Source organism: Lissotriton helveticus, chromosome 2_1 (genome assembly GCF_964261635.1).
Source record: "Lissotriton helveticus chromosome 2_1, aLisHel1.1, whole genome shotgun sequence".
In the NCBI taxonomy this organism is placed as follows: domain Eukaryota; kingdom Metazoa; phylum Chordata; class Amphibia; order Caudata; family Salamandridae; genus Lissotriton; species Lissotriton helveticus.
The window spans coordinates 430544996-430570856 of NC_136059.1; the positions used below are offsets into that span (position 1 = coordinate 430544996).

The 25861-nt window shown below is 44.9% G+C and overlaps 1 long non-coding RNA gene across 1 annotated transcript in view; it reads left to right on the forward strand.

The window, feature by feature from the left end:
- LOC144819369 (uncharacterized) overlaps window positions 1-7334 on the forward strand; it is a 40683-nt gene extending 33349 nt beyond the window's left edge. Inside the window, exon 2 of the long non-coding RNA XR_013607321.1 lies at window positions 6322-7334. This is a non-coding gene — a long non-coding RNA (uncharacterized LOC144819369). The remainder of the gene's footprint in view (window positions 1-6321) is intronic.
- Window positions 7335-25861: the final 18527 nt, after the last annotated feature.

Consider the following 25861-nt stretch of genomic DNA (forward strand, 5'->3'; position numbering starts at 1 on the left):
TGTAGCCCTTTGGTACGGTAATCAGGCTAACACATAAGGAGACAAACCGGAAACGCAGCTTCATGGATATAATCCCATGGAAGTTTAGCATTGAGGAATTTGAATGTTGAGCACCAGAAACCTGACCTCCCCGCGTTGAGAATCTCTCCGGTTTCTTTGCCACGCTCGCGATCGTCAACTTGATGTTGCTGATCGCGAACGAGGAAAAAGTCTTGCTGGGATGTCATTTTGACGTTGAGGACCGCGAGCAAGCAAAAAATTACCGCTGCACTACGCTACACGTGTTTGCACTATGCTACATGCAGTTCGTGAAGTGCGAAGTAGCGCAAACTTCGCAAACTACCCGAGTGTAGCGTAGTGCTTTGCCCAGGGCTAGTGTTTTCTGCACTCCGCGAGCTCCGCGGAGTGCAGACTGCAGAAAACTCAGCAAACTCCGCAAATGGAGTGGAGTTCACCGTCTAGGCATAATCATGTAGCGTGCCTGAGGGTGAAGCTTCTTGAGTTGATTTTACTGACGCTTAAGTAGGTTTTCTGCTGGGGGCATGGCTTAGCTGAGCAGAAAATGGCCGCTTGTTAACAGAGCTCTGCCAGCAGGGCTCTCTATCCTACACTATTCTAATACTAGTGGAGTCACTGTGCCCCCAGACGGATCTGAGCAGCAATCCCTACGCTGTGCTGCACAGATCAAGCCTGCCCAGGAGCTCCAGGGATGCCCGTAGCGTGAGTTATGACTGGTGCAGCACTTTACCCCAGACGAGCGTGGACGAGCTGGCCCTCTGCGACTACAGACCGGCGCTGCTGGTTTCTCCTCAAGCCACTCCTATTTGATAGCCATCCCCTGGCTGAGATATACATGTACTGGCCTGCGTAGTGTCTGAGATGAACGTGGAACTACGCCGAGAGCTGCTGTCGTGGGGGGCCGTGTAGCACTGAAGCAGCGGCCCGGGCCTACCTGCCTGAGGCCCGTTGCTGTGGCAACGCAACATTTCGCTGTGGAGTCAAGGCCAGCCTAGTGGACCTGAGCTACGAACTGCTCCAATGTCCCGGCGTGTAAAATAACCTACCATAGGAGACTGCGGAGCAGACTACACTGGAAGCTGCAGCTGCAAACCAGCGCACAAATCTTAACTCTATTGACACTAAGCTTGATGGTCTTACGTCCAGGTTAGACTCAGTAAAATGCCAAGTGGATGTGCACGAATCCAGGGTCGATGCTTTAGATAATTGTGCAACAGAAGCCAACGAATCCCAAATGGAGTCCAAGCAACACTTCCTTAATATGGAAAAATTCATGTCTGTTATACAAGCGAAGAATGAAGACTTGGAAATGTGCTCTAGGTGCAACAACCTCTGCACAGCTGGAATACCAGAAACCACAGCTATTCCTAAAATGGAGCCATACTTTGAAGCGCTCCTACGCCATCTGTGACCTTCGGTTCTATCAGCTGTGTTCGTGGTGGAGAGAGCACACAGAACATTGTGCCCCAGACCACCGGTTGGTGGCATGCCTAGACCCATCATCGCACGTCTCCTGAATTACCACAACAGGGACTCCATTTTAAAGGCAGTCAGGGAACACGGCCCTATTAACCACCAGGGCAATATTATTTCTATCTTTCCTGATTTCACCCCCCTGGTCTAGGCCACGCACAAGGATATCCTTCCCACCAAATGCCTTTTGCAGTGAGGAGAGATCCCGTACACATTGCTGTATCCGGCCAAGCTCAAGATCTCGTACGACTGACAGGCCCACTTCTTCACTGACACCAAATCAGCTTTAAAGTATGCCAAACATATTTGCACAGGACAACGTTTGCCTCGCTTGTCACAAACTGCTGCACAGGAAGCAGGCCTCAGCGAAAATGGCTTATGGAGGGAAAATGCCACCATGGAGCGATGCACCCCACCCCCCTGTCCGTGTTGACTCTTTTGCCTTATTCTTTCACTTTGCACTTGGGCACTGTGATATGGTACACCCATTTCTTCAGCTCATTTATCTATCCTGTATATGCACTCTGCACCTATTCATCCCGGCCACCCTGCCAAACCTACAGGGGTGTTTGCCGGCAACTCATGCCCCCACAGGGAGAACTCCCATGAATTTAATTGTCTGTTTTGTTTATGGTATTGCTGGGGTGGGGGAGGGGGGATTTTCACAACCTGATTAGGGGTTGGTGTGGGAGGGGGGCAGGTACTGGGGTGTTATATGTTTACTGTTAAGATTGCTTCTACCACTAGGACACTGCGCATATACCCTTCACTGCGCGCAAGTATAAGCCTCACAGTGTTCTATACTGCATATTGCATCCTGCATCCCACATGCGGACACCACACCCAAACACTTATAGCTGTGCAACTGGAGGGGTCTAAGCTACACCTCCCACATTACCACACATACTCAATTACGAACACCACATGCATCACATGGAACATACTGGGCCTCAACAATCATCGGAAGGCTAGGCTGGATCATGCCTACTTGGCAAGGCATAAGATTGACATCTGTTTCTTGCAAGAGACACACCTTCAAAAAGCCAATGACTCTAAACTCCACCATAGCTACTGGGGTGAGATACACTCTGCTGCATATTCGAACTAGGCTAGGGAGACAGCAATCCTGATCAGGCGCAATGTAGGTTGGGTCACAACAGGCTTGACTATTTAGCCAAAAGGTCGGTTCGTCATACTGAAAGGCACCTTGCACACTACACCCGTAACCTTGGCTGCTGTATACAGCCCCAACACTGATGACCAAGCCCTATTTGAGACCATCTGATCTAAAATCACATTATTGGGAGAGGAGTTGGTTATATGGGGCGGCGACTTTGACATTGTATTACAAGATTCCTTAGACGGGGTGGGAGGAGCTCGTGAACTGCACCCCAAAGCAAACAGTGCTCGCACAGCTATATCCAGGGAGATGACCTCATAGATATCTGGCGCACTTGGCAGCCACATACCAGAGAAGCCACTTGCATCACTGCCTTGCTGGTTCAGACTGGATTACTGGCTGTTATCCAAAAATGTAGCCAACTGGACCATGGCCATTAACACTTTCCACACACCTTGTCTGATCATGCCCCAGTGCTGTTAACTTGGACTGCACCGCAGTCACTACCATGTGCTTTTAGCTGGTGCCTGCCACCACATGCCTTATCCGACGTGGCCATCAAAGAGGAGGTGCTCGAGGAAATCCTTCAATACTTTGATCTCAATGAAAAGTCAGTAGATTCACCCTCAACATTATGGGAAGCTTTTGATGTTGTTATTCGGGGAACGTTTATCGCTGAACAATCTAGGGTCTTAAAATCTATTGGGTCCACCTTGGAGAGGCTGGAAGGGGAGATACATCAAACAGAACTATTAAACTACAACACAGGTATTCCTGCACATTTAGCCACTGTCAGGGAAAAATTGTCAGAGTATGACGCGGAGGCAGTTCGTGAGACACTTCCTGGGGAAAAATGCCTGTGCCCACAGATATGGGGAGGGAGATTGTGCGGGGCAGGGCCTTAGCTTGCCCACTTAGACCCCACCATGCTTCCTCATACATAGATGAACTACTAGATGCGGACTCCAACTCGGTCCCCGGCCAATCTGCTATCTTATGTGGGATTAAGGAGTTCTATACAAACCTCTACACAGCCACGCAGCCCAGCTCCAACTCTGTGCTACAGGAAGACTTAGACTCCATAGAGTTGGTTTGGCTGATCAATGATCATCGGGCTTACCTTGACGAACCCTTCTCAGTAGAAGACATTACACAAGTAATTGGAAGCCTACCGGGTGACAGGCACCTGGCCTTTATGGGCTACCACCATCCTTTTATAAAAGATATGCTGCAGATTTAGCACCTCACCTCTTGGCAGTTTATCAGGAGTCTCTGGACAGTGGCTCCCTTCCCCCTACTATGCATGAGGCAGTAATAATAACTATTCTTAAACCGGATAAACAAGTGAATATGTGTGATTCCTATCACCATTTGTCTCTGATAAATGTTGATGCAAAGATACTCGCTAAGTTGATTGCAGACAGATTGCAACCTCCTCTCCCGACTGTTGGCAGACCGGATCAATTGGGCACCATCTCACATAATTTACATAATTGTTTGTCTGTTCTGCACCAAACATTTTGTCGATAATGGTTTAGCGTTGCCACGAGATCGCCCTGAGTGTGACCATCTTTTTAAGATTTGACCTGTCATTGATCACTTTGTAGATCGATTTTCTGAGATCTATGCTCCAGAGAAAGAAATAGCCGTGGATGAGTCTTTGGTCTTGTTCAAGGGCCTCTTGGTTTTTAGGCAATACATTCCTAGTAAGAGGGCACGCTATGGAATTAAGCTGTATATGTTGTGTGACAGTAGTACTGGATATGTCTCTAATTTTAGGGTGTACACCGGTAAGGAATCCAGGATTAACCCCCCTAGTTGCCCGTCCATTTTTAGAGTGACTGAGAAAATTGTGTGGGAACTTGGTAGAGGACTTTTTAACAAAGGTCACCTTTATATGTAGATAACTTGTACACTGGTGCGCGGTTGTTCAGGAAATTGGCCAAGGTGGACTCTGTTGCTTGTGGCACAATCCACTCTAACTGCAAAGGTTTCCCTAAAGAACTAGTTTGTCAAAAGCTTGTGTGGGGACAATGCAATGCGTTGTGAGAAACTTCTAGCTGTGAAGTTTTCAGACCAGAGAGATGTCTACATGCTGACTACCATCCATGATGAAAGCACTTCACCTGTGACTGTTTGAGTTCAGGTTGCTGAAGCTCGCAAACCTGTGTGCATTTTAGACTACAATAGGCACATGCCTGGTTTTGACAGAGTAGACCAGAGGTTGGATCCTTACGCTGCTCTTCGTAGGCTTACATTTGGGATAAGAAGTTGGCTATCCATCTTTTCCCCTTGGCGACCTTTAATGGTTTTGTTGTATTCAAGAATTCTTGTCCTGAGTCAAAGATGACTTTTGCTAAGTTTCAGGAGTCTGTAATAGGCAGCCTAGTTTTAGTGGAACAGGCAAGTGTTCCTAGAGTTGGATTGGTGGAGGATGTGGCTAGATTGGAAGAGTGGGCTAGTTGGCCAAATTGCCCTCCAGACTCAGGCACGAACAACTATTAGAGATTTACAAATGTTTAAAACAACTTAAGCATTGAACGTAGAACTTTTCAGTCTATTATTTCAATTTATTTTAAACGAAAAAGATTTATGTCAATTGAAAATAATCAATTTGATAATTTCACATAATCAGAAACAACAACTTCACAGTGATATTAATTAAACATGGAAAAAATATATACAGTTTGTTGATATGAATTTCTTTCTTTTTTTAGATAATGCAGATGTTGAGGGCCCAATGCATTTCGGGACTTTTCATTGCCCCTTCGTCAGGGGCAACACTGTAATGCAAACAAATATTCAAACATGAACAACAAACTTAAAGAGCACATAGGGCAATCTATAAATTCAGCAATACTTCATTGTGATTAAATATAGAATAATTATCATCATCAGATGAACAGTTTTATGGTATAAGTCCAGCAGTGTTATAAAAACAAGTAGTGATGACAGCGTGTAAAGAAACCATCACCTCTGTGAAAAAGTACACAACTCCTACACAAAATACACTTACTCGGAAAAAAACACAAAAGGGAACCTTCCAGTTGTGTTGCTTACTAGTTCACTTCTCTGTTCAGAAAAACATATCAAATCAGCACGCTAATACCAAGAACATATACGACTACATATGCAGTATTTACTGAATAAATCAACTTACTATTCGGGCTGTGCTGTCGAAATTGCCCCACCTATATATAAACAACGCAATGCAAACAATGAGAATTTAATTCCTCTTGCAGTCACATTAAATATATAATACCACTACATTACACGGACATACCGTATTAAATAGTTCTCCTCCAGGAAATAAGTTTGAATCAGTAACGCGTTTCCATGAGGCCCAAAACCTATTGATGCGACATCAAAATTACCTATCACAAACCAACCTAGTGGCATATTATCAAGGGGCCAGGTTAAAATTATCGCTGCTTTAGTGTCCGTTTTACGGTGAAAAGCTGCAATAATTGTATTGCATTATTTACAAAGACACTCTAGTGCGTGATTCCTTGACTTAGCTTCTGTTTTTCACATGCCTCGCCTCGCATCGATAATGAGATGCAATGTAGGAGAAGCTGTGAAAACAAAAAGGAAAAATATCGCGAAGGCAACAACAAGGCGTAGTGATAATTTAAATTGCATGAACTCTGCCTTAACTCAGGAATTTAACGTCTATTAAAAAAACTGTTTTTCTTTGACTTTATTATTAGCTTGTATTTGGGCCTGATGTAATCTTGCTGCATTCCATCTTGCAATCCTGCGACTGCGCAGAAGAGCTAAAGAGTCCACAAGTCATGGCATTGGACATGTGCCAGTGACTGTCTTGCCTGAAGATGCGCCTGGGAAATTCACCCTTCGACCTCTTGAGAGGAAGCTAAATTGAACATTTTACATGTTATTGAAACATCCATTGTCGGGTGGAATGAAACGTGCATGGGAAAATAAAATAATGGGAGGGAACATTAATTTGAATATATGAATCAAGTTACCTCATAACTGGTATGGTGTGATGACCTCTGCTCGTCTTTGACCAATCAAATTGAGGGAATATACAAACTTGCAACATTGGAGGGTGGTACACTGCCCTGGAAAATGGTATATATAAGGCAGGCTTAGCTAGGTAGATTGTCTGACTTGTCCGAATAGCTGACCTGTCATTGACCCAACGCACTCAATAGGCGATCAAGAGCAGAGGTGCTGGCGGGGCACTCTGTCAGAAGATTCGATAACCCAATCGGGGTTCTGGGATGAGTTTGATAACCCAATCGGGCTTCTGGGAAGGAGTTCGATAACCCAATTGGGGTCCGACTGTTAGCTGCAGAGAGGGTTACTTGCGACGCTGGCGTTGCACTTTAGCTGTGGGTGCCGGTCCTGACCTGCGGTGGTCCTGTCCTGATCCAATTTGGTCCGTACTTGTCCTCATTCTGGTCTGCACCTGTCCTGTCCTATTGGCACCTGAACTATCCGGGGTCCTGTTCTTTATCCCAGCCCATGGCCAGGGTTGGTCTTCACACCATTCTAGGTAATTATAAATCAATGTGGGTATGTCATTGTATTGTTTCCCTTTTCTTTCCCTTCCTATGTTTCAATGCTTAACGAAAGTCTCGTAATATTTTCACATCATCTTGCTTTGATTATTCTCTTCCTAATTGAACAAGCTTTAATTGGATTGGTATGGACTCTAACATTTAAGAATTTACATAGAATAAAGTGTTTAAACTTTTCCAGAGTTTGTGGTTATTTAATGAATGCAAATGTTTATTACTGCCTAATATTCTAACACCTTTGATCCCTTAGAACTCTAGGTACCGGTGACTAGGATTAGTAAGTCAATGGTATAGGTCCTAAAAGGTTAATTAAATCCTGATTAAGCGTAGGTTTACCTGTTCAAAGTGTGTATGTTTTATGGGCCGAGGTGAGCATGGTAAAATGAGCAGGTGAATCCGCGCTCTATCAGTATTCTTTTGGTAGCAGAGTAGTGGTTAGGGTTTAGTTAAGATAGGTAGTTAGTAGCGTATTGATTATTTTGAATTTGCATTGATTTTATGTATTAACCAAAACCCGTTTGTAGTGTTCTATGTTTGTTTGGAATCCCTGGGGGCAGAATAGCGGGTGGTAAATGGAAGCCACTTTGCAGTGAGGTCACTTGCCTAAGGAAGAAAGTGCATGGTTAGGTAAAACTGGAAGCACTGATTGGGGATTTTCTGTATAAATTAGTGAATAAATGATAACAAAGGAATTCGCTGGTGAAACTTTGGCCTTATATTACCTAGAAAGGGTAAGCCCGAAGTTTTAACAGGTTCTCTAATGTTTGTATGAAGAGTAGGCGGAAGGGATCTACTCGCAGTGTATGAAGAGTAAGCGGAAGGGATTTACTCGCAGTGAGAGAAATTATTCTTTCCTTTGAATTTAGTCACTTAGGCACAGTGGCAAATGTTTCTATGTTGTTAATTAATGACTATTGCATTTAAAAGTGAAAAGAAATAAGTTCCTGTATTACCTTGCAAAGGAGGGAGTCAGTTGCGGTGCTGTGCTGACGTCACCTTGAGCCTTGCTGGTATTGGTTGAGACAGTGGGTGTGTAGCTGTGGTAATAATTATGAAGGAGGGGAGAGTGTGGGAGTGTGGGAACTTGCCCCATGAGAAAAGCAGCGCAATTATTGGTCAAAATTTAATTGAATTCTAAATACTGATTGGTTCTTGAAAATAAGAAATACGCTGGTATTGTTGAAGTATTTAGTAAACAATTGAGTGTAGCTGCACATTAAAATTCTTAGTATATGTGGCATTTAGATCCCACAGTTATAGGAAATAGACCCGATAGGAGGTACTTAGGATTTGCGCAAGAACAATACATAAGTGGAAGACCTCATTTCATGTACAAAGGAGAGAGAAAAAAGTCGCTATTTAAGAAAATTAAGAATTTCTTTAAGAAGGATAAAATGATTAACACAAAAGAAGGGATTATTATTCCACCACCGAATACGCCCACATCATATATGATGGTAGAACGGGGCTACCACACTTGTGTGTGGTTAGAGAATTGGATGGAGTACACTAAAGATGATGGTGTTTTGGCATTTCCAGAACATGGTACTTTTAATTGTAGAATGTTGTACACACATGAGTGAAATAGATCCCAGACCTAGATTAACTCAGTACGAAGCATTAGAAGAATGGGAAACTGAGGCTTTTGAGCAAGATAGACCCTGAAGTGACAGAAATTGGAGTTAACTATATCCCCTATTTCCAAAAGTGACAAGAGATAAGCAAATGAAGAAATGGAGACAGTCTATGTTATTGGAAGGATTATATCCTGTACTGACTTTAGAAGAATCTTCAGGAAGCAAGTGCACAGAGAAAAGGAAAAATTTAATGACTAGTGGTGATTCAGATGATGACTATTTGGAGGATTTATTAATGAGAAATCCACCTCCTTACCATGAGGAAGCAAATAGAATTGATCAATAGTGCCCCGTTCTTAACACCACCTTTAGTTCCACAAATGGTACATGAACCATCGCTAGAAAAAGTCCTACAGGAACGGGAAAGAGAGGCAATAAATACACAGAGAAATTAATTAATTCAGAAAATGTCCCAATTAAATACAAGTCCTGAAGCCTTGACTCTACGGGTAACTATAGGTCCTGTTGTTCCCTTGTACGGGGATAAACAAACCTGTCCTAAAACTCCTGTTCTGACCACACCTGTAGTACAGTCTAGAAAAGAAACTTTGATCATTGATGACAAAGCAAGTGAGTGCTAATCAGTAGTATTCCTAATGGATTTACCTATAAGAGAACCCGGAAACAGTTTAAACAGGAAAAACACTCCCGGAAGCAATAGAAAAGTAAGAATGGAAACAACCTCAGGTACAAGAAGTGCTACTGTAGTGTCCCCAGAAGAAATAGAAAGGTGGTCTCGAGAAATAGAAAAGCCAAAATCACAGCCAAAAGCATTGGATATTTTCAAATTAAGAGTAGAATTGGAAGAATTGCTTGCTGGAAATGTGGGGTTAGATAGATTAAATACATTCAGTGAAGACAAATTGTTGTTTAAATGTCAAAGTATTACACGAACTACAAAAAAATTCCATGACAATTTAATGAATTTAGCTTTGGAAATTGGAATTGATATTGGAAAATCTGAAGTTTTTCAGAAACCTTACTACGCTGAATTTTCTGCCAAAGATTTCGAAAACATGAATGTGTCAGGACATAAATTGCAAATAAAAGAGCTTCTGTCACTGTTGCAGAAGTGGGGTGATTTAGATAAATTGAAAGCTAGATGGGCAAAGAAAAAGGAGGAAGCCCAGGCGAAAAATACTGCAAATGAATATTTATTAAAAGAACCAGAAAAGTTAGAAAGGTTGTTTCCAATGAGAGAAGTGCCAGGAGGAGGTTATGTGCATGTTCCATGGTCCCGACAGGATATTTTATCATTTACGAATGATTTCCCAAAACTCAGAGATAAACCTGTAGAGTGGTACAGACAAGTCGAAAGATTTGTAAAAGTCTCAAAGATATTGTTGAAAGATTTTGAGGGGTTGTGTAATATTGTAGCTCCCGCAGATTTATGGACAGAATGTAAAATTATATTGATTGGCCTAATGATGAGTACCCAAGCAACCCAAAGACAGGAGCACCATCAGATGACGTGATGAAAAAATACCATCAAGTCACAACCTTCCTGAAAGGGAAAGTACCCCCAAAAGAAACGGATTGGACCAGAATAGATAGAACTACCCAAAATAAGGATGAATCAGTACATGCATATTATGAACGCTTTTTACAGGTATTCAAGCAGTACAGTGGGTTGGAACCCATTGATACGAAAGACATGACACATTTTATTTATCGGTTTGTGTCACGGTTAAAGCCAGTAATTTCACAAATGATTAAAGATCATAAAATCTGCTGGCAGGGCAAGCCTGTTGATGAAATACTCAAGTATGCAAAATATTGTGGGGATGAAATTGACAATAAGCGAAAGAATTTAGAAGAAAAGGTAATGTGGGCACATGTAAAATTGTCAGAGCGACAGGATCTCCAGTTAAATCAATTGAAAAATAATCAGAATCAAGGAAATGGAAATGGGGGTAAACCAAGAGGAAGAATGAACAGAGAGGAGGCAAAGAAAAAGTTTCCTTGTCATGGGTGCGGAAAAATGGAGGATTGAAGAAACAAGTGTAAGGCTGTGCTGAGTAATAATGTGCAAAATGATCCTTTGAATCCACAGACGCAGAATGGGGTGTCAAGGAAACCACAGCAAAAGGTAATACAGAACCAGTTACCACTTGCACCTATAATCTAAGTTGGGAAGGTTCAAGATGGTCTATCTTGACCAAACCCTCAGCACAGCAAATAATTGTATTCTGTCTTATCACTTTTTATCACTTTTTTAAATCATAAACTCAACATAAAATTCATAGTTAGTTTTTCATTCAATGTTTGTATTCAATACAGTACAATAACACACATTGACATATTTTACACATATGTATTCAACATGAATTTCTTGGAAGTAATCTTTGTGCACATCGTGAAATTTTCCTTTTTCATAACATAGTACAAAAAATGTTTTTCATCATAATAAATGCAAAATCAGAACAGTGGTCGAAATCTATCAATGATAGTATGGTCTCTTCTTCAGGGGCTACAATGGCTAAAGAAAATTAACAGAGCTGTATGAATATCATTGTTTGATAATCCCAATGTAATCATTTATTTATATATTAAACTGCAATTGAGCAAGGCATCTTACAAGAAATCATGAGCAGTCCCTGTATTTCACCTATAATTGACATAAAGAAACGAAGCGGAAAATATAGGGTCGTACAAAACCACCGCAAGGTTAATCTAATCGTCGTCCCTTGTTGTCCAGTTGTGCCAAATCCTGCAGTGATTCTGTATCAGATACTGTGGGGAGCCGGATGGTTCACGCTAATTGATTTGTATCATGCATTTTTCTCCATACCATTACATCCAAATAGTAAATTTCTTTTCTTGTTCAAATTCGACAACCATGTTTACATTTGGAATCGTGTCCCTGAGGGGTACACAGAAAGTCCATCGATCTTCAATCAGATATTGAAAAAATTTCTTGAATCTATGGTCTTGCCCGGACAGTCTGTCCTGGTGCAGTATATAGACGACTTGTTGGTGGCGTCTAAAACTCGAACTGACAGTGTTGTTGATACCATTGCATTGCTGAATCCTTTGGCTGAAGGAGGGCATAAAGTGTCACCTGAAAAATTCAAATTTTGCACCACATCAGTAAAATATCTGGCGCACCAGATAGAGAGAGGTGTCAGACGAGTTACCTCTAAAAGAATTAAAATAATCAGAAACATGAATCTACCTCAAACACAGAAAGAAATCAGAATGTTTCTTGGAGTTGTAGGTTACTGTAGGCAATGGATTGTGGTATTTGCAGTCCTAGATAAACCTCTTATACAAATGACAACAAAGAGAGCAAAGGACCCAGTAGTGTGGGATGATGAAAGCATGACTGCCTTCTTGAAGCTGCGAGACTGTTCAGCTCCAGTCTTAGGGGTGCCTGATTATTCAAAGGAATTTGCATTGTTTTGTGATGCACAACTCAATTGTGCATTGTCTGTTCTGACCCAAACTCATGGTTTAATGATACGTCCTGTGGCATATTTTTCATTCACTCTAGATCCATCTGCATTGCCAGGATGTCTGAAAGCGGTAGCTGCAACCTGCATGAGTCTTGAGCAAAGTGAATACATCAATATGGGATACCCTGTAACAGTGTATGTCCCACATTCAGTGTTGATTCTTTTAACCAGAACACATACTCAGTATTTAACTCCTAGTCGGCTGACTAAGTATAAGCGAATCATTCTAGGTGCAGGGAATGTGACAGTTGCCAGATGCACCGTCTTAAATCCAGCCACACTGTTACCTGATTCACACTTTGAAGAGGTGAAAGAGGAAGTTGAGCATGATTGCATTGACCTCACAGAATACAGTACTAAGCCGCGTCCAGACATAAAAGAAGAGCCATTATTAAATTCAGAATATGAACTATTTGTGGATGGCTTATGCATGAGACATGAGGAAGGAGGATTAAGTGCTGCATATGCTGTGTGTACTTTGTGGGGTCCAGTTGAAGCATTATATTTACCTGGAGTCACGTCTGCACAAGTAGCTGAATTAGTTGCATTGACAAGAGCCTGCACATTTGGGAAAAATTGGAAAGTGACCATATACACTGATTGTCAGTATGGTTACAGAGTTGTGCATGACTTTGGCTTACTTTGGATGCAAAGGGAGTTTTCTCACTTCTTCGGGTACTCCTATTAAAAATGGACATTATGTAAAAGATTTGCTGGAAGCAATTCAATTGCCCAAAGAAGTGGCTATGGTCAAGTGTGCTGCTCACCAATCTGGAAATGACAAAGTGACAGCAGGTAACTGATATGCTGACCAACTAGCCCAGCACTGTGCCAAACATAAGATGGCAATTAATAAGAAAATTGATGCATATGGAAACAGCTGCCAACGTATGTTGCTTGAAAGTGAAAACATGGGAAGAATTGAGAGATTTGCAAAATGAGGCAGAAATAAAAGAAAAAGAAGTGTGGGAGAAAATAGGATGTCGGAGAAGGGCTGAGGATGGTGGTATTGTTTACTTTGATGGGAGACTTGTGTTACCAGATTCTATGCTTACTCCTATGGTTAGGATGTATCATGTTAGTTCACACATAGGTAGGGACGTGATGATTAGGCTGTTTAGACAGAGTTGGTTCAATGCGAAATTCAGGAACGTAGCAGAGAGTCTTTGCCAGAGGGGTATAACATGCCAACGAATTAATCCTGGTAAGAGAACTGTAGTGTTGCCAGGAAAGATTGGAAAGGCAGAAGGTCCTTTCATATGACTCCAGATTGATTTCATTCAGTTACCCTCTTGCTGAGGACTGAAGTACGTCCTTGTCATTGTCTGCCTGTTCTCAAAATGGGACTCGGCGGCCATCTAGGGAAACATACCAAACTCACACATTTCTGGAAACTAGACACCCAGGGGGAGTCCAGTGAGATATGGCCTGCGTGAGTCCCCCAATATTCCTCTACCCAGAATCCCCTGCAAACCTCAAATTTTCCTGAAAGAATCACTTTTTTCTCAAATTTCCGTGTGGGAAAGTTGTTGGAATCTGCGTGGATCCACAAATTCCCTCCCACCTAGTGTTCCCCCAGGTCTCCCGATAAAAATGGTACCTCACTTGCATGGGTGGGTCAAGAACCCGCAACAGCATTCTCCTTAACACCATCGCTGCTATTGCTATTTTTCCCCTGTGCTAGCCCATAATAGAAATGGGTGTGGTCATGACGAGCTGAGCATGGAAGGGGTTAATGTCCTGTTTAAAATGATACCTCACTTGTGTGGCTGTCCAATGCAGAATCGGTTAAAAAAAAAATTGGAATTAAACTTTTTATTATTTTTTCACATCAACCAAAGACCGGTACATGCACAAAAGAGTCGCTGTAGGAAATAACCCATCCAATACAGACATGTATTTTTACATAATGCCATTCACCCCATGGCAAAATGGGGGTCCATATGAAAAATAATCATTATACATTTCCTGGGCATACAGAAAGATCAAATGATACAACGGGTGTAAGCAAACAGTGATCAGGGAGCAGGGGAAGGAGAGACCTAGGACATTACCCCTAAGGGGGAGAAGCCAGCACCTCTGCCCGTCAACCGGGCCATCAGCGCTTGTCTGTCCCTCCGGAGTTCCACCCTTGGGGAGATGCAGATGTCCCCTCTACCTATTCTATTTCCCCCACTTCTGGTACCACTTTTTGGGGCATCCTCTACTCTTGAATACTGATTTTTCAGCCACCATGACTGTATCCATGACCTTTGCCCAGTTGGCCAGTCGCAGAACTGTGGCCAACCCCCAATATTGTGCAATATTCCGCATCGCTATCATGAAACTCATAGAGGCTCATGTCTGTTCAACCTGCGTGAGATCGGACGCCCCATATATTAAGTAGGCATAATTGGGGTGACAGCTCAAGGGATTTACAACCCGCTCTCACAAGTTGGCAGGCAATGTTCACCCAGTAGCCCTGTATGTGTGGGCAGTCCCATAAAATGTGAAAAAAGTACCCTCCTTATTGTAATGTCCGAGGCAGAGTGGATCGGGGCATCTACCCAGCCAGAACAGGAGTTTGGCATCAAAATAAGCGCGATGAAGGATCTTGAGTTGGAGCAGGCGCAAGCGCATAGAGATGGCCACTACTCTGGGTGAGGCTAGAGCGTCCCGAAACATGTCATCCTCCATTTCACCCAGGTCTCTCTCCCACCCCTCCCTAAACTTCAACATCGGGTCAGGGCGACTGTTGACCAACTTCTTGTAGGTGAGCGAGATGCCTTACTGTCCATGGGATCAAACAACAGGCGATCCTCCAGTGGGGACAAATCGGGGAGAGACTGTCTTTGGGCAGGGCTGAAGATACTGCGTCTGTAATTTGTAAGTACTCAGAAGGAGCCAGTTGATATTCAGCTTGCGCCTCCGGGGACGATGCCAATCTCCCCTTGACCCAGATATCTCTGATTGTGGAGATTCTGATCAAATCCCACTTGTCGAACCCCAGACAAGCACTGAGGTGACCTAAAATATCGGGCTCCCACAGGGGAGAAGCCTTCATCAGGCGCCAGCGCCATCCTAATTATGTGGTGACTTCATGCTAGACCTCAACCGTGCATGCCATGGGGCCTGTCAAATTAAGTTTGCGGGGATTGGTGTATAGTGCTCTGTTGTAACCGCCCCGTCCCAGGAGGCAGTGATTCGTGCGAAAATTAGGCTCAACTCGAGGCGCAAACACCCACCCGTTGACCACTATCAATTGGGACGCCTGGTAATACTGTCTAAGATCCGATAAAGCGATGCCCCCATCGTACCAACCCATGGTAAGTTTGGTCATTGCGCTGCCTGCTGTGCAACCTTCCCATAGCAGTCCACGCAATGTGCCATCGATCTACAAAAAGTAAGAATCTGGGATCGGGATAGGTGTGTTCTGCAGTGCATAGAGAAAGCGCGGGAGAGCTAGCCTCTTGAAAAGGGACGCACGGCCGAGAAGAGTTAACGGGAGAGAGCGCCAATGTACAAGGTCTGATTTGTAGCGCTGAAGAGGTCCGAGTAAGTTAAATTCAAAAAAAAGATCAGGGTAAGGATTAACGAAAATGCCCAGATATCGAAAACCACGAGATGCCACTGGGATATTAAAAGCCCTAGTATTCACTGGGGGGAACCCCATAGCGCATACATCTGGAACTAAGACAAATGTATCTGATATACAGAGTGAGAGCCGAATATTTGAAAGATGTCGCAGCGACCGTTCAGGGGAGGTCAGATACAAGAAGATATCATCGGCTTACAGGGAGATACAGTCTTTGTGAGATTCCGTTCACTTAAATCCCCGTATCCCCGGACCACCCCGTACCCACACCGCCAAGAGTTTACCCGTTCATTCCCCCTGCTCATAAATCCTGTGTCAAGAGGCTAGTGAATGTGCCGTCCCCTCTTCAAGGCGAAGCTGTTGATAGTCCTGTCTCTTGAGTGTCAGACTATGGTGTAGAGTGAGGTCCAGATCTCGGCAGACCGACTCCTCCAAACTCAAGACCTCGGCCTCCAATTCCGATACCGTCTGAGTGATAAGGCCCTGCCTTTAATGACCGCCCGAAGGCCCCCACAGCGCCCCTGCAGAGTCGACTGAACTAACATTTTCTGCGAAATAAAATTCAGCATCCTTGCGGAGGGTATCTCTGATGTGTGGAATTTTCAGCGCCCAGGGATGGACAGAAATAGAGCAAGGGCATCCCCCAGTGTGAGAGCCCAGAGTCGCGAGGACGGGGAAGTAGTCGGAGATACCACGAGCCAGGCAACCGGACCTTGTGAAAAGCCGATCATCCTGGGCATGAGTGAATAAATATTCTATCCTCGACTGACTACAGTGCACCCCGGATTGGAACGTGAAGCGAGTGTATGATGGATTGAACCAACGCTAGATATCCACCACCCCCAGAGCATTCGCAAATTCGGACAGTTGTGAACCTCTTGACGGATCCCCTCGGGGAGGGAGGCGGTCCAGAGAACCGTCCATCCTGAGATTGAAGTCCCCACCCAGCACCATCACCCTGAGTGGCAGGGTCCCTATGTCGTGGAGCGTCAATCGCTGCAGTCTGGGAGGAGCACAAACGGAGACAGCATTGACAACACGCCATTCCCAGCTGTCTGAGACCGCAGCATACCTGCCCAGGGGGTCAGTCTAAGAGTTGTGAATAATGTAGGGGTAGCCGTTTCGAAGTAAAATCCCCACCCCCCTGGAGCCTGAAGTGAAGCCAGAGTGAAACACCATTCTGTACCCTTTCCTATTCAGGGCGCCACTGGAGTTTCCAGTCAGGTGTGTTTCCTGCAATGACACCAGGTCAAGCTTGTTACGCTTAGCGTACTGCAATACAATGCCTCTCTTGATTTTATCGCCCAATCCATTAACATTCCAAGTGGACAAAATAAGTGTCAGACCACCAGTCATCATGTCCAGCTAGTGAGAACAAAGTAATGTTGGATAGTCAAACATGGTTGTGCAAAGCCGAGACGGGAGCCCCATGTGCCAATGGCGAGAACTGTTCATCTAGAGTCACTGCGTTCCTCAAGGAGAAAAACATATACAGACCAATTATTCTGCCCCTCCCGCAGCTTCCAGCAAGTAGTATACTTGTAAAGCGCACAGCTGCCCCAGCAACGGGGCGTCCCAGCGCTGTATAACTCTGGGGAACCCGTCCTGGCTTTCCCTGTGGGATGGTCCCTTGCTGGGAGTCCCCAAGGTGGAGCCAGGCATCCCCGGAATTGGTGGGGCCGTTGTGGAGATTAGGCAAGCTAATGCCCAGAGTTGCCGAGTGGAACCCCTGATTAGAGTAAGCACCGAAGCGAGAATTATCGAGTCCGCTGACCAAGGTCCACAACCCTGCCGCGTCCGGAATTGAACCCTGGTCCCAGGCTGACTTCTGCTCTCAGGCCTGCCGCCTCTAACCAGTGAGCCACGCTACTCCACAAGTCTGTCTGTGGTGACCCACCACCGACAACGGGGTATCATCGTCTGTCCTAGCACCCCAGGTGTGGTGGGATCGGCGGCTCGCCGTTCGCCATCCCTCCAGCCAGTCCCAGGTCTCCTCTGGAGTAGTAAAGAACCAGTCCCAGGTCTCCTCTGGAGTAGTAAAGAACCAGGATCTCCCCTCTGCTTCCAACCTCAACTTGGTGGGAACATCATCGCATACTTCAAGTCCTTATCACAGAGCGCCTTCTTAACTTCCAGGAAACTTTGCCTTTGCTGTTGCACCTTCATGGTGAAGTCTGGAAAAAAAGTGATGCAACTATTCTGGAATTCCACTGGCGGGGCGAAGGGGGCACTTTGCAGGATGACATCCCGGTCACGGAAATTAAAGATTTGTGCGAGGAGTGGTCGTGGGGAGCTCCAGGCTTCGGGCGGCCCCATGTCACTCGGAGCGCTCGTTTCACCGTGAAAAAGTTGAAGAGCCTGCGTGGCTTAAGGTGGTTAGTGATCAAGTCCTCCACGAAGAGGTCCGCAGATGGCCCCTCCGCACATTCCGGCATCCCAATTATACAGACGTTGTTGCACCTGGAGTGCCCTTCATGATTGTCCAGCTGAGCCTCCAGCTTTGTGGTTTGCAGGTCCTCCACCTTCTTTTGGAGCTCAGATGTATCTTCCACCGGGGAGGTTGCCTTAATTTCAACATCCTTTAATCAGGAGTTCATGGTGCACATATCCTCCCTCATGAGCAACACCTCAGTGAAGAACGTGTCGATCTGCAACTCAAAGGACGTACGGACGGTAGTAGTGACATCAAGAATGTCTTGAAATGTTGGGTCTTTCTTCTTTCCGCCGGGCTTGGGATTGTCGGACGTGGTTGTCCCTTCTTTCGGGCTCGAGCTGGGACCCCCGTCCCAGGCGAATTTCAAGAGTTTGGTCTGGAGGGCTGCCCTTGAGCCGCGACCCGCCACCATAGGAAAAGCAGAACGTCACCACTGATCTCCCTGATAGTGGATGCAGAGCACAAGTGCAATGGCTAAGAATGAGGTCTCTGGTAGCGTCCCCAGGCACCAGACAGTCAGCGAGGAGGTGGACTGGTTCCGTTAATGACGCTTTGCGGCAACCTTGCAGCCCCGGTGCGCGGGCACTCCAGCTTCTGGATCGCCCACTGTAGATATCATGGCCATAAACGCCAGGAGAAACACAGGGAGGACAACGTTAGTCCCACATAAGCCAATCAATGGTGGCCAACAGGCAGAGGTGTGCCAATAGCAGCATTCAGGTGTGCCAGGCCACCACACGGTTTCACCGGGCAGTCATGGGGATCCTCACCGCGGTTCTACTCACGCTGCAGTCTCGCGGGCGACCACAGGCTGATATCAGCCATCCAGCATTGGCCACAGCCCGACCGGCATGGGCATATACGGCGGACTTGAAGCTATACCGCCAGCCACGATCATGGGTCCGCACCTGCACAGATTTCACAGGGCTGCGCAAGGCCCTCCAGGAGATATGGAGCGCGACCTAATTTGCACCGTGCTCCCAGCTGGCTCGGGGCAGAGCACCCACCTCGCTCCACTCTGTATCCGGTGATGACTACTGCATAAGGGTTCAACACCGGCACCCCCGCCGATCACGCCGAGATGCTCCGACAGGTTCAACACCGGCAACCCCGCCGATCCCGCCGATATGCTCCAACAGGTTCTCCAGTGTTTCGATCACCGCCGCACCCGATCTTCAGCGGCACACACACTGCCTCGCAAGAATCACCGCGAGCAGCAGCAGTGATACGGGACCGCCCACCGGTTCCAGTGGGCACATTTTCGCTGGTTCCTCGTCCTCCAGTGGCGCCAAGGGAGTCTGCCGATGCCAGTGCTCTCAGCTCGCCAGTCACACGACCGCGCACACGGCACAGTCTGGCCCAATGTCGCAGGTCATGGATCCGAGTTTCCGCAGCCCCGTCCGGACTACAACTGGAAGCAATTGTTCGTTCTGCCCTTCTGGAGAGTTATTTTGGCAGTTCAGCGGCAATGTGGAGATTCAGGAGTGGATATTTTGATCGGATGTAGGCTCGGTCGATGGAGCCGATAGATTAGGCGGCCATCTTTGTGCTTGGCTTGGCCACGCCCCTCTAAAAACATTTTATTTTTATTTTAGCACTTAGAATTCTTGGTGCTGTAACGTTATTCTCTATGTTTTGGGCTCTTCCCAGTCACAGGCCCTTGCCCCACCCACACGAGTGAGGTATATGCTGTGGAGTAGGACATTTGTGCCGGCACAGTGATTCCACACAAAAATATGTGGAAAATGTGTTTTTTTCGGCTAAATTTGAGGTTTGCCTGGCATTCTGGGTAGGAAAACGTTGGAGGATCCACGCAAGCTATACCTCATTGGTCTCCACCGGGTGTCTATTTTTGAGAAATGTTTGGGTTTGGTACTTTCTCAAGATGGCCGCCGAGCTTGCGGACAAAATTCCAGGTGCCCCCCCGAAAACAGGTAGTTTTGCTATAGGTAATTTTGAATTCTCCACAGTACGATTTGGGCCATTTCCTGTTGCAGCCACTATGCCTACCCACACAAGTGAGGTACCATTTTTATCAGGGGACCTGGAGGAATTCTGGGTGGGAGGACATTTGTGGGTCGACGCAGATTCCAGAACTTTCCCACACAGAAATTTGGGGGAAAAGCAATATTTTCAGCGGAATTTGAGGTTTGCAGTTGATTCTGGGTAGGAGAATGTTGGGGGACCCATGCAAGCCATACCTCGCTGGACTCCGCTGGCTATTTAGTTTCCAGAAATGTATTGGTTTGGTAGGTTTCCCTAAACGGCCGCAGAACCTCGAGACAAAAACTCATGGAACCCCCCTTGCGAACCAAGTTGGTTTGTGATAGGTCATTTTGATGTCGCCTCAAAAGGTTTTGGGCCCTTGCCTGTCGCGGGTCCTTGACCCACCCACACAAGTGAGGTACCATTTTTAACAGGAGATCTGGGGGAATGCTGGTGGGAGGAAATTTGTGGATCCACGCAGATTCCAGAACTTTCTCACACAGAAATTTGAGAAAAAAATTATTTTTTTCAGCAGAATTTGAGATTTGCAATTGATTCTGGGTAGGATAATTTTGAGGGACCCATGCAAGATATACCTCACTGGACTCCTCCGGGTGTCTAGTTTCTAGAAATGTGTAGGTTTGATAGGTTTCCCTAGATGGCCGCCGAGTCCCAGGCCAAAAACTCATCGGACCCCCCCTTGCAAAACCAGGTTGGTTCCCCGCAGATTCCAAAACTTTCCTACACAGAAATGTGAGAAAAAGTTTTTGTTTTTTTACAATTCTTTAGGTTTGCAAGGGATTCTGAGTAACAGAACCTAGTGAGAGGCAGTCAAGTCACCCCATCCTGGATTCCCCTGGGTGTTTAGTTTTAAAAAATGTATAGGTTTGCTAGATTTCCTGAGATGCCAGTAGAGCTAGGGTTCAAAAACGACAACTAGGAACTTTGAAAAAAAAGGGTAATTTTTCACTGTAAAATTGTGGCGTGTCCACGTTGCGTTTTGCACCGTTTCCTGTTGCGGGCACTAGATCTAACCACACAAGTGAGGTACCATTTTTCTCAGAAAACTTTGGGAAAAGCGGGGTGGGTGGAAATTTGTGGATCCACACAGATTCTAGAACTTTCCATCACAGAAAAGTGAGAAAAAAGTGTTTTTTTGACAATTTATTAGGTTTGCAAGGGATTTTGGGTAACAGAACCCGGTGAGAGGCAGTTAAGTCACCCCATCCTGGATTTCCATGAGTGTCTAGTTTCCAAAAATATATAGGTTTGCTAGGTTTCCATGGGTGTCAGCAGAGCTAGGGTTCAAAAACTATAGCTAGGCACTTTGCCAAAAAAGGGTCATTTTTCAAAGTGAAATTGTGGTGTGTCCACAATGCGTTTTGCGCCGGTTACTGTCGCGGGCACTAGGCCTACCCACACAAGTGAGGTACCGTTTTTCTCTGAAGACTTTGGGGAACGCGGTGTGGGAGGAAAATGTGTTTCTTTCACAATTTTTTAGGTTTGCAAGGGATTCTGGGTAACAGAACCTGGTGAGAAGCAGTCAAGTCACCCCATCCTGGATTTCCCTGGGAATCTAGTTTTCAAAAATATATAGGGTTGCTAGGTATCCCTAGGTGCTGGCAGAGCTAGGGTTAAAAAACTACAGCTAAGCACTTTGCAAAAAAAGGGTAATTTTTCATTGTGAAAATGTGCTGTGTTCACGTTGCGTTTTCAGAAGTTTCCTGTCATTGGCACTATGCCTACCCACACAAGAGAGGTACCATTTTTATTGGGAGACTTAGGGTAATTAAGATTTGTAAATCAACTGTTATTACCTATTGACTTTTGATGCATTTCTGCCTTCCAAATGAAAGACAATGTGTAAAAAAGAAGTCATTTTGAAAAATACTGATACATCTCATGCTAGTATGAGTATTCCCAATTTGGGAAATGTGCAAATATCTACTGCTTCTAAACTCTATATTTTGCTCCCATTTCAGCAATTCATAGGTGTCTTTCCTACCGATTTTTCCATGTATACATTTTCCCAGAATAATTGCTGTATACCCTGTACATAGTTAAAAACCATTGCAAGTCACTGCTCAGTTTTTGGCTCTGGGTTCGTTGGAGTTCTTGGTGAACCTACAAGTCCTATATATCCCCACAACCAATGAGGTCCAGCAGATGTAAAGGTATATTGCTTTCAAAGAGCTGTCATAATTAGAAGAAGTTACAGGTGAAAACTTTGACATAAAAGACTGTTTTTTTTCAACTAATTTTTAATTTTTCCTATATTTAAGTGTTAGTTTCTATAAACTTGAAGGATCTACACACAGGACCCCTGGCTTAATTCAGTTGTTTGTCTACTTTTCAAAAATGTATAGCTTTCCAGGATCCATTATTGCTTTCATACCCAAGTCTACCATTAACTGGAAGGAGGTTTAAAGCACAAAAAATAGCAAAAATAGGCGATGTCCCAGAAAAATGCCAAAACCGTGTACAACATTTTGGTTTTCTGACAAAAGTCTGTCATTCCCTAAAAGCTGGGAGAATTTTGACTTCAGCCCCACAAACCCTTTTTTGATACCATTTGCAGGAGAAAAACCCAGACGCTTTCATTTACAGCACTTTTTTCCCATTTTTCCCCCAAAAAACAAAATTTAGCTGTATTTTGGCTAATTTCTGTGTCCCCTGCAAGGGAATCTATAAACCCTGGGTACCTTTAGAATCCCCAGGATGTTAGAAGAGAAGGACGCACATTTGGCAGGGATACATTATGTGGTCAACAAGTTACAGGGTCCTAAGCGCAAACTGCCCAAATAGCCAAAAAAAGGCTTAGCACAGGGGAGAGGGGGGGTTGGGGGGGGGTCAGGGGAAGGCCTAGCAGCGATGGGGTTGAAACCTCTGTTGACTACTCGAGGGATTAGTTTGGACTCCTTATAGATTACGAGATGGTTAGCAATTACGGAGGAATTCAATTTTGTGTTAGAATTTGTTGAGGGCAAAAATCAATGTTTTTTTCAGATAGCTTATCAAGAATAAAGGTTCTTAATGCATATAAACAAGGTAATGGCATAAAGAGAAATTTGGAACATGAATGGGTAACTAATGTAACAAATGTGTACCTGAGTACCCTATCAGAGGGTGAGGGGACATGAGCATAAAATAAGGATGAAGAGCAATTGGGTGCAATCAAGATGGCTCAGTTTCAGTTGCGGCCCATGGAGGGAGTTCTGTGGGGCGGAAAGGCGGGCAGGAGAGGGGCAGGGTGGGATATAGTAAACACCGGAATATGGTTGATTGAAGGTAAGTAAACAATTAAATAAATAAAATGAATTTTGTTGTGCGCCCTATATCGCAAAATGCGATGCAGCGTGCGCTACGAAATTCCGGTGTTTCGGTGTTTACTACCTCCTACCCTGCCCCTCCCCCACCCTGCCTTTCCACCCCACAGAACTCCATCCACAGGTCGCAACTGCTCAGTTTCCTCAAAGGTTTTGAAAGATATCATTGTGTAATAGATGAATTAGGTGAAGGCAACTGGGGATAGGCAGCAAATGGAGCTCTCCCAAACATATGAGAAGCAAATTATTTGGATTGACCTATCAGTGTCAGATGGGATGTAGTAGAAGCAAGACTAGGTTAAGATAAATATTTTGTTTGCCAGGTATAGATAGAGAGATTGAAGCACAAGTCATTGAGTGTTGTTTATGTGTGTATAGAGTAATATAGTGCAAACAATAAATGCCCAACCCCTACAACCTGTGGAAAATTTCTATGAGGTCTTGGGCAAGGGTTGCAATCGATATAATTGGCTCAATAGACAGGCTTGGAATGATACATACTGAATATTACATTTAGGAAGGTAATATAATTACTAGAAATACATTTTATGAGTGAGAGCAATCCCGAGGATTTGATGTCACAAAATGGTACCCAGATGGGCTCCAGTGTGAGACAGAGAAATATTTGGCAGACCACGAGATTGTACATAAGAAAACTGTGGTCTATGATTCTAAAGCCAATGGTTTTGTATAAAGGATTAACTGCGCCATTAAAGAGAGTGGGTAGTTGGATAGGGTGAATGGTAGGTCGGTGATTAAAAATGTGAATCAGAATGTGTGGTCATATATAACAACTGTTCACGATATCACCAAAATTAGCGGGGGAAAGAAATTTGTCAAAGTAAAAGAGGTAACAGTATGGAACAAGCATTTGCAATGCAATAGGTCTCGCATTCGTGAGAGTTTAAGCTATTGGCATTGTAAATGACAATGCCCTTTATTTATCTGTTTTGATAATTAACACGTAAATAAAAGGCATTGTCATTTACAATGTCAAAAGCTCAAACTCTTGTAAGACATTCAGAAATACATAACTGAATGTTGTATTATGTTAAGACTTTCACATTTGCGCTCAAATATCCCAACAACTCTCACACGACAGCGCCCCACACGCCCAATGCGTTCCAATTCAAGTGATGAAAAGACTGCACAAAACATGCAAATGCAAAACAAAGAAAGAATGTTACAACTCCCATCAACACGTTATTGTTTAATAGCATAGAAACAAGACAGGCAACATTCAGTGACAGACATGCATGTTAACCATTGCATGTTTTCAACCCCAGAGCGCTGTGATCAACAGTGCAACCTCTACTCAAACTATAGTCCCAGGAAGGATGAAAGTCGGAGTTAGCCCTCCTATGATTTGAGCCCATGCCACACAAGGAGCACACGTCACCAACAGGTGCCCAACTCACTGAGCCATCCTGCCAGCTAGGAGAATGCCAGCAGGTCCGAAGTAGAGTGTCTCCAAGCCCCACCAGCCTTTCAGTAGCACCACCAATCTCCCAGGCAGGGTTGTAGTGTTGCAGCAAGAGACTTGGCGCCCCCCGACTGACCTACATTAAACACCCCGGACTTCAGAGGCACCCGCCTCTCAGCACTTCTACACACTCGAGCGACCGGGGTGTGGGACGAAGAAAAGAGTAAACAGGAGTTAAAAAACGTTCCACTAAAGTGCAAACTCTGGAAGCGTGCACACCCCAATCACGTACAACAATAAGTCAACACTTGGCAGCGGTCCTGTATGACTTCATGACCTCGGGTTGGGGAGTGGCTGAAGTGGCCGAGAAGTTTGTTTTGATAAAAATGGAGCGGTGAGGGATGCAGCAGGAGAAGGAGCCAGAAAACAGAGTTAAATTATACAAATAAACAAAGTTTGTGCAGTTAAAGTATGCCAGACACGCTACATTACTTTAAGACATTAAAAAAATTAGCATCAGCAACGAGGGCAGACACGAGCAGAAAAAAAAGCTAAACTGCAGGTAAGGGAATCTCATAAAACTAAAAGCAAACTGCGGATGAAAAATGTTGTGATTACCAACACCCCCAAAGTTTCATGCAAGGAAGCCCTTTGAAATAAATCTCTGCCCTGGTGAACGAGGCAGGAAGACAGGCAAACACGGAGGAGTCGTGGAGCCACTTCCTTTGGGCGGGACTTCCGTCTTCTGAAGTCCCGCGCACGCGCCCACGGAGTACCTGAGAGCGGGGCTCCCATGCCCGAGGGAGAGCCCCGGCTACCGAAGTCCCGAATGGCGGTAAGTGGGGCTTAGTTCTAGGCGGGAGGGGGG